This window comes from Hemicordylus capensis, chromosome 2, assembly GCF_027244095.1.
Source record: "Hemicordylus capensis ecotype Gifberg chromosome 2, rHemCap1.1.pri, whole genome shotgun sequence".
Taxonomy (NCBI): Eukaryota; Metazoa; Chordata; class Lepidosauria; order Squamata; family Cordylidae; genus Hemicordylus; species Hemicordylus capensis.
The window spans coordinates 345,495,987-345,507,729 of NC_069658.1; the positions used below are offsets into that span (position 1 = coordinate 345,495,987).

Genomic DNA, 11,743 nt, shown 5'->3' on the forward strand with positions numbered 1-11,743 from the left:
CTTCCTTGAGTCAGCAGGCAAGTAGCACTACCCAGTTCTCTGAGCATCAGCAAGTTCTAGCCTACTAAAGTGTCTATTTCCTTATGAGGAGAGAGAACTGGGCACTTTACAGATTAGACCCTACAACGGGGTCATGGCGCATCTCTGAAATGTGCTTCCACACTTCCTGTGTTGTGACACCGCAGTCCCTACGCTGACAGCAGGGTGCCGTTCATATTTCCAGTGCCTTGTTTCGATTTTAATTGCTGCGATATAGTGCTATAATGTCATATAGCCAGTGTAAAAAAGTTGCTGTTTTTTTCGGGTTGTTAGTTTTCACGAGACTGCTCCCCCTGCTGGGCACTTTGCTATTTGTTTTGAATGCAATTTGCCTGAACGGAAGCATTTTGCCGCTGTTGAGAGGGAAAGTGCCCTGGTAGTTTATGGCATTTTTGTGATACCAGCTTGCAGTAATGAGGAAGCAGGTAAGAATCCAGACAGAAAGTTCTAGTCTATTAAGCAGCACCAATTCCTGAAAAAGTACACAGTATACATTTGGAGCATGTTATGTGTGTGTGACACACGCAGACTCATGTTGCCTTCTTTTTATTCTACTTCCAAAGTCTGATCTCTGTTTCTGTCACTGACTACACTGTATATTGCAGCTATTTTCTCTCTGGTTGCCACCTTAAGTGGGGAAATGCTTGACTAGCAAGCAGAAGGTTTCTGGTTCAAATCCCCACTGCTACTATATCGGGCAGCAGTGATATAGGAAGATGCTGAAAGGCATCATCTCATACTGTGCAGGAGGAGGCAATGGTAAACCCCTCCTGTATTCTACCAAAAGAAAAACACAAGGTTCTGTGGGTGCCAGGAGTCGAAATCGACTTAACAGCACACTTTTCCTTACCCACCCAGTTATCTGTCTGATATCCTAGATGGTAGCCATCAACCACCTATTTCCATTCAAGGAACTTCTAATAGCCATCAAAATAATTCAGCAAACATCTTAACTAGTTCTAGAAGCATCAGCTGCCAATCTGGCCTCATCCACAAGCAACCAATTATACAGAATACGTATTACTCTATTCACTTAACAGAATAAAATAGCACTGACACTACAATCTTATTTCAGGTCAACACTAAAGCAATTCTGATTACGAAAAGTTGGCTGAGTTTTGTGTTTTGCTTTTTGTCTTAAATAGCCATGCATAAAAATAAATATATACGTTAAAATATATTGTTCCTAGTTGTGATGGATTTTCTTTAGAATTGATGTTTTTGTGTTTTATTTGTTTTCGTTCTTTGAGGGGGATTGGTGTGTGTATTTTGTTTTTGTTTGCAATTTGGTTCAAAACTAGACATGAAAAAAAGCTTGGAAAAGAAAGCAACAACCAGTTATGCTTTCTCTTGTAACTATATTTATGAAAACAGCTTTTGTCAAACAGATTAAACTCATTCTCTCTTCTCTGCTCTCTTTTTCTACCCACCCACATTGCCGATTGCCAAATGTATCAATTGGTTTTGTCTTCTGATGTTCTTGCAGTGGCTGAGAAGGGGATTGGGGGTTGTGTTTTCCTTGTGTCCATGAATCCTCTAGAGGCTCACCAAGAACCATTTTGAATCAATCTAGTGGTCTGATTGGATTTTAATTACAGTGAATGGGGTTAGAAGGTTATTGACCTGCTTGGTCCTCTCCATCCCCCAGAGAATGAAAATCATTTGAGTTTAATTTACTGCTTTCTGGCATCCATGCATACACTAGTGACCTCTAGACAGTGTCTCTGTGTCTAAAAGTCTGTCAAGCCAATCTTTCAGAACTGCACATGTACAGCTGAGAAATACTAGGGTTCATAGTATCATTGTGATGTGAGAACAGATCTGAGTGGTTATTAAATTTACATTTAAAATTTGGCAACATGATCTGATAAATAATCATCAAATGCAGATCACATTTTGGATCTGGTGCATGTGAAGAATGGTATTTAAATGTGGATTGTTGACAAACAGGAAACAATTCCCAATATGAGGAAAGGCTGGAGAAATCAACTGGAAGAAGAATCATGGGGATGTGAAACAGAAATTCCAATAGTTTTAACATCTTTAATTTCACAATGAAGTACACAGTGTTAGTTCACCTTCATTCAGGACCTAAAGATGTTTATATGGAACTTTTCAGTTAGACAAAATACTAGACACCATTATGAAGCATTAGTATGAGGCCTAGGTGTGAGCAGAGCTGCCCTTACCCTGGGCAAGTGCCTAGAGCAGTACTTTATTGGGACAGAGCAACTTTTGCTGCTGCTGTATTTTATTGGGACTGAACAACTTTTTACTGACAGAACAATAGAGGGAATGCTCGCTTCTCACTGTCTATTCAGTGCATTTGTTTCTCATATTTGGGGGCAATCGGATGCAAAGATAGGTCCTGATAACTTTGTGGGGGTCAAGGAAGGAGACCGTTGACGAAGAATCTGAACACAAGGGTCCATTAGCAAAGAGTACATTGGACCTAGGGAATGGGGGAGCTGAGTTAGATGAGCTGAGTTAAATGACCCATGTGGTCCGTCATAGTCAAAGATTTATGGCATATTTTAACTGCAAACATGTTTACTGGACATAGTTATGGGTTTTATGCTTTGAAAGTATGTACAGTGTTGATTTATCTGTTAACTTTCTGTAGTCCCTCAGAATCCATATATTGTCAAAATATGAATGTGCATGTCTTTGAAGGACTGGCTGTAATAGGATATCACTCATTCTGAGTATTCCCTCTAAGAATTGCGTATGTAGGACATTCAAGCTTCATCACCTTACTCACAAGTCTTGACACAACATTGTTGTTATACTTTCATAACAAATAACTAAAATGTGTTACACTCGCAGACTAGGAAATCCTGATTACTAGAAAAGTCTGAAAGGGGATGTGTTTATCCAATTATCAACAAAAGAGAAGTGTTGTTGCAAAGCGGTATATAAATGTTCATAGCAATAGTTTATACCCAATGGTTGAAATGCACAATGTGAAGTCTGTCTTCGTAGCCAGCCAGCACTGGAGCAAGTCAAGCTCCATGTGATGGAATGTAAGGTGAGTTTAACTTCACACAGTTTAACTTACATCCATTTGGGACATGGGAAATTTGTGGTAGCCAGCAAGCATTCAAGACTGCAGAAGAGAGTGATGTGGGAGTTCACTCTCCACACACCTAACACTCCTTAGACTGGGAGAAGAGGAGACTCCCTGTGGTAGCCAGGAACATATTTATGCTGTACTTACCTGAAAGTAAGTCCTGCTTAACACAGTGAGACTTACATCCCCATCTCTGGCAATTTTAAAAAAGCATTTGAAAACCCACCTCTTCACCCAAGCTTTTTCATTTCTTTAAAATTTTAAGATTTTAATTTGTAGGTGATTTTTAAATTGTTAAATTGTTTTAAGTTTTTGTATACATTTTAACATGTTTTATGCAGATGTTCTTATCCCGGGAATTCATATGCACTAAATTACCCCGTTCCTATTCATACTGGAAAGGGTGAAAAAGTGCCCAGATATGAAAGTTTGGGGCAGTGTACAAATTTGATAAATAAAAAAATATTCAAAAATATTTGTTTACACCTATCATCTCAAACCAGAGATGCTCTTACCCCTGGAATTCGGGGCCAAAGTCCAGGGCCTCCACAGCCCCTGGGGTGCCCCAATTCCTCTTTAGTCTGTCCCGGGTGGTGTGGTCTGGTCATCTGGTGGAGCATGGTGACGCTTAATTTTCCAGGGGGCGGGGGGGGGGTTAGGTCTAGGCTCCAAAATTACCAAGGTGCACCTCTATCTCAAGCTACCATCTTAACTCCAAATACAACTATTGTTTTGAGATTTGGGACAAGGCTTTCTCTGCAGTCACCTCTAGTTGCACCCCCAGGTAGTCCGCTTGGCCCCACAATTCCTGTCTTTAGGAGGATAATGAAAACCATTCTGTTCCACCATGTTTAATCCCTTGTTTGAGGGCTGCTGACTAAATAGCTTTTGGTCCCCATCTACTTGTCTGTTCTCTTCAGTGATTGTTTTAAGGGTTTTTATATATATATATATTTGTTATTAGATTGCATTCCACCTCCAGTGTTTTTAAAACAGTAATGTGGTTTGTATTTATTTATTCATATGAAACATTTAAATGCCGCCCCTCCACTGCACTACTGCTCAGGGCGGCTTGCAACATTAATGAAATAGATACAATATAGAACAAGAAATTTTTTAAACCTGGCTAAAACCACAGTTAAAATGACAGATTTTAAAAATGTTGAAATTAAGTTATCAATAAAATCTAAATACTAAAAAACCTACCAGATATAAGCAGTGAACCAAAAATACCTTGTCTCTAGACCCCGCCGGATGGATCTCCATTAGTGGAGATGGAGTCCCAGTGCATCGACCTTTTGCACCAACTATCCTAATGACCACTGGGGGCAGTGGGAGCAGAGGTAGTTAGTGAGGGTCTCCAGACTTGTCCCTGCTTGCCTTTACTCTATGATCCCTGCCTTGACTCCTCAGGTACTTCCTGTAGTGAGTCAGTCCTCTTCCTCTTTCCTCCTAGAGAGAAGATGGAAACATATCTCTTTCTCCCTGCCTATTCATTAGGATAGGTCCTAACTATCTCAGATGTACTTCACCAATAAATCAATGATCTCCATGCGTGTTACTTAAATAGCTGCAACAAGTCAACTCTGCACTCCATAAGTGGAGTGGTAGCTTCCTTGGTGCTTTGCTAAATAATCACAAACCCCAGCACTGCAGACTCCATTAACCATGTGGCTTCTCTCTCTTTCTCTGCTATGAAGATAGAAAGCTTGAGCACACAGGCTTTCTATCCAAATATGTAACATCCCAAATAAAGCTTAACGGTACTTGCTTTGGGATCTTAAACAACTGTCTTAACCTACTCTTTAACGGGCTTGTTCTTCATACACACACTTGCTCTGCTATAATGGGAGTGAATTAAACCTCTCCCCTCCAACATTTGCTGGTCAGTGACCAAATAAACTTATAACTAACATCTCCCCTCCAACAGGGAATCCAGGGCAAGTGTTCAGGAGGCTTAGACAGCCCACCACACTCCACTTTGTTCTCTATCCTCTGCCTTTTGTAGCAGCAACAGCAGTACAACCATCAATTAGGATAAAAGCATTGGCTTATCTGATGGAAGTGGGCAGAGGGTGACTGCGACCACCACTTCTGCCAGTCTGCTGCCTGAGGTGACTGCCTCGCTGCACCTCCTTAGTGGGTCAGTCTTACATGCTTACTAGAAATGTTGGAGCAAAAAATGTTGTTTGTCCCAGAATGGTCTCGTTCCTTGGCTATGGGGGAAGGGGTAAGAATATCCCATCTCTCCTATTGGGGAAGATCAAGAAGGCAGATGTTCTTATCCCGGGAATTCATATGCACTAAATTACCCCATTCCTATTCATACTGGAAAGGATGAAAAAGTATCAGTATCACTAGCGGAACTATCTCAACAATAGGACTTCGTAGAAGGACAAGAAACAGAGGGTAGGTATAAATGGAGAGTTTTCACAATGGAGGGAAGTAAGAAGTGGGGTCCTCCAGGGATCTGTACTCAGACCAGTAATTTTTAATTTATTCATAAATGATCTAGAAGTTGGGGTAAGCAGCAAGGTGGCCAAATTTGCAGATGACACCAAACTCTTTTGGGTAGTGAAATCCAAAACAGATTGTGAGGAGCTCCAAAAGGATCTCTCCAAACTGGGTGAGTGGGCGACAAAATGGCAAATGCAGTGTTGGCAAGTGTAAAGTGATACACATTGGGATGAAAACCCCCAACTTCACATATACGTTGATGGGATCTGAGCTGTCGGTGACTGACCAGGAGAGGGATCTTGAGGTAGTGGTGGACAGCTCGTTGAAAGTGTCGACTCAATGTGCAGCAGCTGTGAAAAAGGCAAATTCCATGCTAGGGATCATTAGGAAGGGGATTGAAAATAAAACTGCTAATATTCTAATGCCCTCATACAATACTATAGTGGGCCACACGTGGAGTACTGAGTACAATTTTGGTCACCACATCTAAAGAAGAACATTGTAGAACCGGAAGAGGTGCAGAAGAGGGCAACCAAGATTATCAGGGGCCTAGAGCACCTTTCTTATGAGGCAAGACTACAACACCTGGGGCTTTTTAGTTAAGAAAAGAGATGACTGCAGGAAGACATGATAGAGGTCCATAAAAGCATGTGTAGTGTGGAGAAAGTGAAGTTTTTCTCCCTCTCACATAACACTAGAACCAGGAATCATCCCATGAAATTGATTGCCAGGAAATTTAGGACCAACAAACGGAAGTACTTTTTCACACAACGCATACGGAGGTACTTATTGTGCAGGGTCAGAACTCTAGAGACGATGTTGATCTACCTGTTCTAAATGGGGCCACACTTCCCCAAAAGGAATAGGTTCGCAGTCTAGGAGTACTTCTGGATTCACACCTATCCCTGGTTTCTCAGGTTAAGGCAGTGGCCAGGGGTGCTTTCTATCAGCTCTGTCTGATACGCCAGCTGCGTCCGTTTCTCGAGATCAGTGACCTCAAAACAGTGGTACATCTGTTGGTAACCTCCAGACTTGACTTCTGTAATGAACTCTACGTGGGGCTGCCTTTGTACGTAGTCCGGAAACTTCAGTTGGTTCAGAATGCAGCAACCAGGTTGGTCTGTGGGTCATCTCAGAGAGACCACATTACTCCTTTACTGATGGAGCTACACTTGCTGCTAATAGGTTTCCTAGTTGTAACTTATAAAGCCCTAAACGGCTTAGGCCCTGGGTATCTAAGAGAGCGTCTTCTTCACTACGAGCCCCACCGCCCATTAAGGTCATCTGAGTAGGTCCGTCTCCAGTTGCCGCCAACTCATTTGGTGGCTACACAGAGATGGGCCTTCTTGGTCGCTGCCCCAAGATTGTGGAATGTGCTCCCTGCTGAGATGCGATTCTCCCCATCTCTGGCAATTTTCAAAAAAACACCTGAAAACCCATCTTTTCGCCCTAGCTTTCTCAGCTTCATAAATTTTTAGGTTTTAATCTCTGGTGTAGTTTTAAATTGTTAAATTGTTTTAAGTTTGTTGAATATGTTTTTAACATGTTTTATGCTATTGTTAACCGCCCAGAAATGAAAGTTTGAGGCGGTGTACAAATTAGATAGATAGATAGATAATCAGGATGTGGTGACAGCCTACAACCTGGATGGCTTCAAGAGGGGTTTGGATAACTTTATGGAGGAGAGGTCTATCAACGGCTACTAGTCAGAGGGCTATAGACCATCTCCAGCCTCAGAGGCAGAATGCTTCTTAATACCAGTTACAGGGGAGTAACAGCAGGAGATGGGGCATGCCCTCAACTCCTGCCTGTGGGCTCCCAATGGCATCTGGTGGGCCACTGTGTGAAACAAGATGCTGGACTATTTGGGCCTTGGACTATTTGGATCCAGCAGGGCTGTTCTTATGACTTCTGGAAAGAATAGAGGAAGGACACAAAGGGTGAGGGACAGCAAACATCCCTCTTGTTCTTAACAATGAATTGCTGTGATGCAAGTTCTTCCTGGAAATTTTTTCCCTACTTTTTTCACAATTTACTGGCATCCTACAGCATTAGGATTAGGACAATCATTAGGACAACTTTTAAGACTACAATGGAGACCCAGGGTTCAAGATGTCTTCCATTGTTGCGACCATTGCTGATTGTTCTTTGTCGTGAAGAGATGCCACCATCTTTATTTCTCTGGATTTGCTTTCTCCTAATTGGAAGAAGCAAGGGGGGCAAGGCATGTTGAGGAGGATATATCTGAGTTGGAGCCCAGTGAGTAATAGGAGTTACTACTGTGCAGGTGCATAATGGGAATTTTTTAATCCTCCCATTGGCCTCTTGACTGGGTTAGAGTCCTTCTTCCAGCAGTTTCTGGGCCTCAGATATACAGTATATGAAGCTTTGGCAGTTTTGAAAGTCAATTGAAATGAAGACGGATTCTAGCCAACATGCTGAGTAATTTGCCAGACTGCATTCAAAATCTTAACTATTCCTGTAGGTAAAGTGAAACTTTGCCAGTATATCATTTCTGGAGCTAGTAAAAGAAAGTTATGCATTTGGGAGAGTTCACTAAAATATACATTTCATTTTTCTTTCTTTTTTTAAACAGAAACAGCCACTCTATTTTATGGCAAAATAGAAATTAAATCCTGGCAAGGAAGCAAACTCTTAAAAATGGAGAATGTAAGCAGCTTGGTTTGAGCCCAGGTAGATTTAGCAAGTGGTAAAATGTTGCATGCTTTTTCCCTGGGGGAAAACAAACAACAAAACCTGTAACAACTTTTTTTGTGTACTCAGCCTCCAACTCAGACAATCACAAGCCATCACAGGGCACACATAACAATAACAAGAAATTTATATTCCGTCTATCCCAACTGCTTGTGTTGGTAAACTCTGAGGCTGCTATTGCAAGCAGCCTAGCCCTGGGCTAAGCATGGTTCCTTGTGCCTCCGCCAGGGGCGTAGCAAGGTTGGAGTGGGGCCAGAGACAAGATTTTAAAATGCCCCCCCCCGAAGCTCAGCTCGTGAAGTAAATAAATCTTAAATGAGGCTGAATAGTGATAACAAAAAGCATAGTAAAGTTTTTGTAAATTGTGGACGCTGCAAGTCATTTAATGGTACTAGAGAAAGACATGCTGTTCTGGTAGCTCAAGGTCTTAATACTCACACCAATTTTGGAGGATGAATACAACTGAAAGAAGCCCGGGCGGGTGCATGACTGGGGGAGTCAGTCATGTGACTTGGCTCTGGGGGGCCCCCCAGACAACTGTCTCCCCTTGCCCTATTATAGTTATGCCCCTGCCTAGAGGTGACCAAACTGAGTTTGGAGAGAAAACTGGATCTTCCCTTCCCTTCTCTTCCAGAATAGTAATGGCACACATCTCCCTGCTTGCATTAATGTGTAGTGCTATACAAGGAGCCAGTGTGGTGTAGTGGTTAGAGTGCTGGACTAGGACCGGGGAGACCCGAGTCCAAATCCCCATTCAGCCATGATACTAGCTGGGTGACTCTGGGCCAGCCACTTCTCTCTCAGCCTAACCTACTTCACAGGATTGTTGTGAGGAGAAACAAGTATGTAGTACATCGCTCTGGGCTCCTTGGAGGAAGAGCGGGATGTAAAATGTAAATAATAAATAGTGTGGCTCAGCTGTAAGCAAGTCAAGGAAAGGGAGGACAGTTTGGTCAACTGTTCATACACGGAAACTCCATTCTCACCCTTCACACCAACATAGAGAAAAGAGTGGGGCCAACTGGTGCACTCCCCATGCTTGCATTGAATATACATATGGAGTGAGCTGGCGTACAGGGCTCCTAATTGGTTGACTTCTCCCAAGTCTCTTATCAAACCAGGAGAGAGCTTCAGTTAATTTCTGAGCTCAACTCAGGTGCTAGTTCTTTAGTTTTTATGACTCTTGAGCTTTTAGCTTTAATTTTTTTAAATTTGAACTTTATACTAATTGTGGTTTTTAACCTGACTTTTAACTTGTTTACTCAGTTTGGTTAATTTTATTACTTTTATTTTATGTTGTATCTATTTTATTGTGAAGAAAACAGGCTCCACTGAATCCTGTGCCCAACCATCTATAGAGGGGTGCTGTGCTTCTGGGAACTGATCATACCCATAATATTGTCAAAAGTGGCAAATTGCTCATATTCATTCTCAGCAGCCACGTGAAGCCTTGACTTTTCTGCCAAAGAAAAAATGGGGTTCACAGAATCAAGAAGAGGAGAACAAAAAACCCATGAACAAAAAAAGAAAAAGAAAAAATGGCTGAACAGACTCTAAACACACTGAAAAACAGTCAAACTGATATAAAATATGTAACAAAGATCACCTTTATGAAATTGCCAATGTCACCTGACCAAATGTGGACACACAAGACAGGCATGTCACCAAAACGATGGTAAACGGACACCTTATCTAATTGTGGTCAAACCACATGTATTGCCAGCCCACAATGAAAACATCTTATAACACAAAAATAAATGACCAAATTCAAAGTTAAAACACAACATACAAAACCAATAAATATACAGAACAAATACAAAAACTGGAGAATTAATAAGTAATATGTAGGTGTCCAGGCAAAATCCAAGATGTCTTCAGGATAAGGAATTGTAATGAGTACATGCAGTTCGAGTCGTAAGTCGTTGATTCAGAAAAAAGAAAGCAACATGCTCTGTAATGACTGTTGGTGGATGACAAATCAAACGAGGGAGAGCGCACTACAGCCACCCCAGGATAAGTAGCTGTTTCACGAAGCGCTTCATCAGGGGCTGTTTCCCATTAATACAGGCTGAAATAATGATATGAAATACATGAAACAGTATCTATTAAACAGTAAAACATTACTAATAAAAACCACAAAAGAATGAATACAAAAACACTCACATGAAGGTAGAGTAGATTCAAACTTTTCCAAGCATATTGAAGGTTCACCTTACTGATGAGAGAGCTCTTCACAGGTTATAAACAAAAAGAATAATTAACCCAAAAGGTTTTACAGCTGTTCTAAAGAAACCACAAACTTAACTTAAAGGTATAGCCACTCCTAAATACAAAAAGGCTAACCCAGAACTAAACCACATTGATTATAAAGTGCTTAAGTGTAGATGCAACCTGTAAGTAATCCCTTCAGTTATTGCAACCTAATAGACAAAGTACATGAAACGTACCATACCTTTGAAGGACCCAAAGTAACCCAAGTAGATACAGGTAAAAAATACAGAGCCTCACAGAACTACAGGGGAACCACACCACCCCAAAACAAATGAACGTGGGCAAAGAGCTGAATGTCGCATGGACTGTAACACAAACAAAAAAGAGAGAACCTGCAAATAAACCTCCATATTCTATACCTTTTGTAATGACAGAGAAATAAGTGAAGAAAGACCTCAGAGGAAATCTATTGGCTGGAACACCATGGAGCGGTGAAACAAATCCTAGAGATATATAGGCTGAGAGAACCCCATATAGATAGATCCCAAGTATTTCAAAGCAGGGAATGCTATAAAAAGCAGAACAGATTGTTGGAAGAATTCAGACCTCGAGGTGCCTCAGTAGAATAATAGTGAAGGAAAAAAGCCTCTTTCTAAAGAAGAATCCGACGGACATCTACTAAAGCGAAAGACGGTCCACGGTATTTATACAAAATGAAAAAGCGAATATCATCTGCAGAATGTTGTTTATCAATATAATGAGCCACAAGGGGAGCTTCTGCAACCTTGTGCAAAATGCGGGAACAGTGTTCTGCAATCTGAACTTTGGCACTTCTTTCTGATTTACCAATGTACCAAAGGTTGCACGGGCACTGAATAATATAAACAATGGCTTTAGAACTACAGTTGGCAAAAAAATGAATCAGTGATGATTTATGGGTAAAAGGATGATATGCAATTTTGATAGGAACAGCTAATGAACATACCGAACAATGACCGCAAGAAAAAAAGCCAACTGGCTCAGAATCATGCTTATACAAAGGTGAATGATCAGTGCTTATTAACATGTCCCAAATACTAGGGGTTTTTCAATGAGCAATCAGGGGTGAAACTTAACACCCTGGTAACTCAGCCACTATGTGCCAGTGCTTGTTAATAATATTTTTGATCTTATATGCCAACAGAGTATACTGTAATGACCAAATAAGGCGAGATGTTGGACTACGAACCATAGTGTTAAACAGTGATCGGC

General features: G+C 41.2%; 1 long non-coding RNA gene across 1 annotated transcript; it reads right to left on the reverse strand.

The window, feature by feature from the left end:
* Positions 1-9,969: 9,969 nt before the first annotated feature.
* LOC128344400 (uncharacterized) lies at positions 9,970-10,509 on the reverse strand. Its single transcript, XR_008315835.1, has 2 exons — positions 10,445-10,509; positions 9,970-10,349 (listed from the first exon to the last, which is right to left on the reverse strand). It is a non-coding gene; the product is annotated as an uncharacterized LOC128344400 (long non-coding RNA).
* Positions 10,510-11,743: the final 1,234 nt, after the last annotated feature.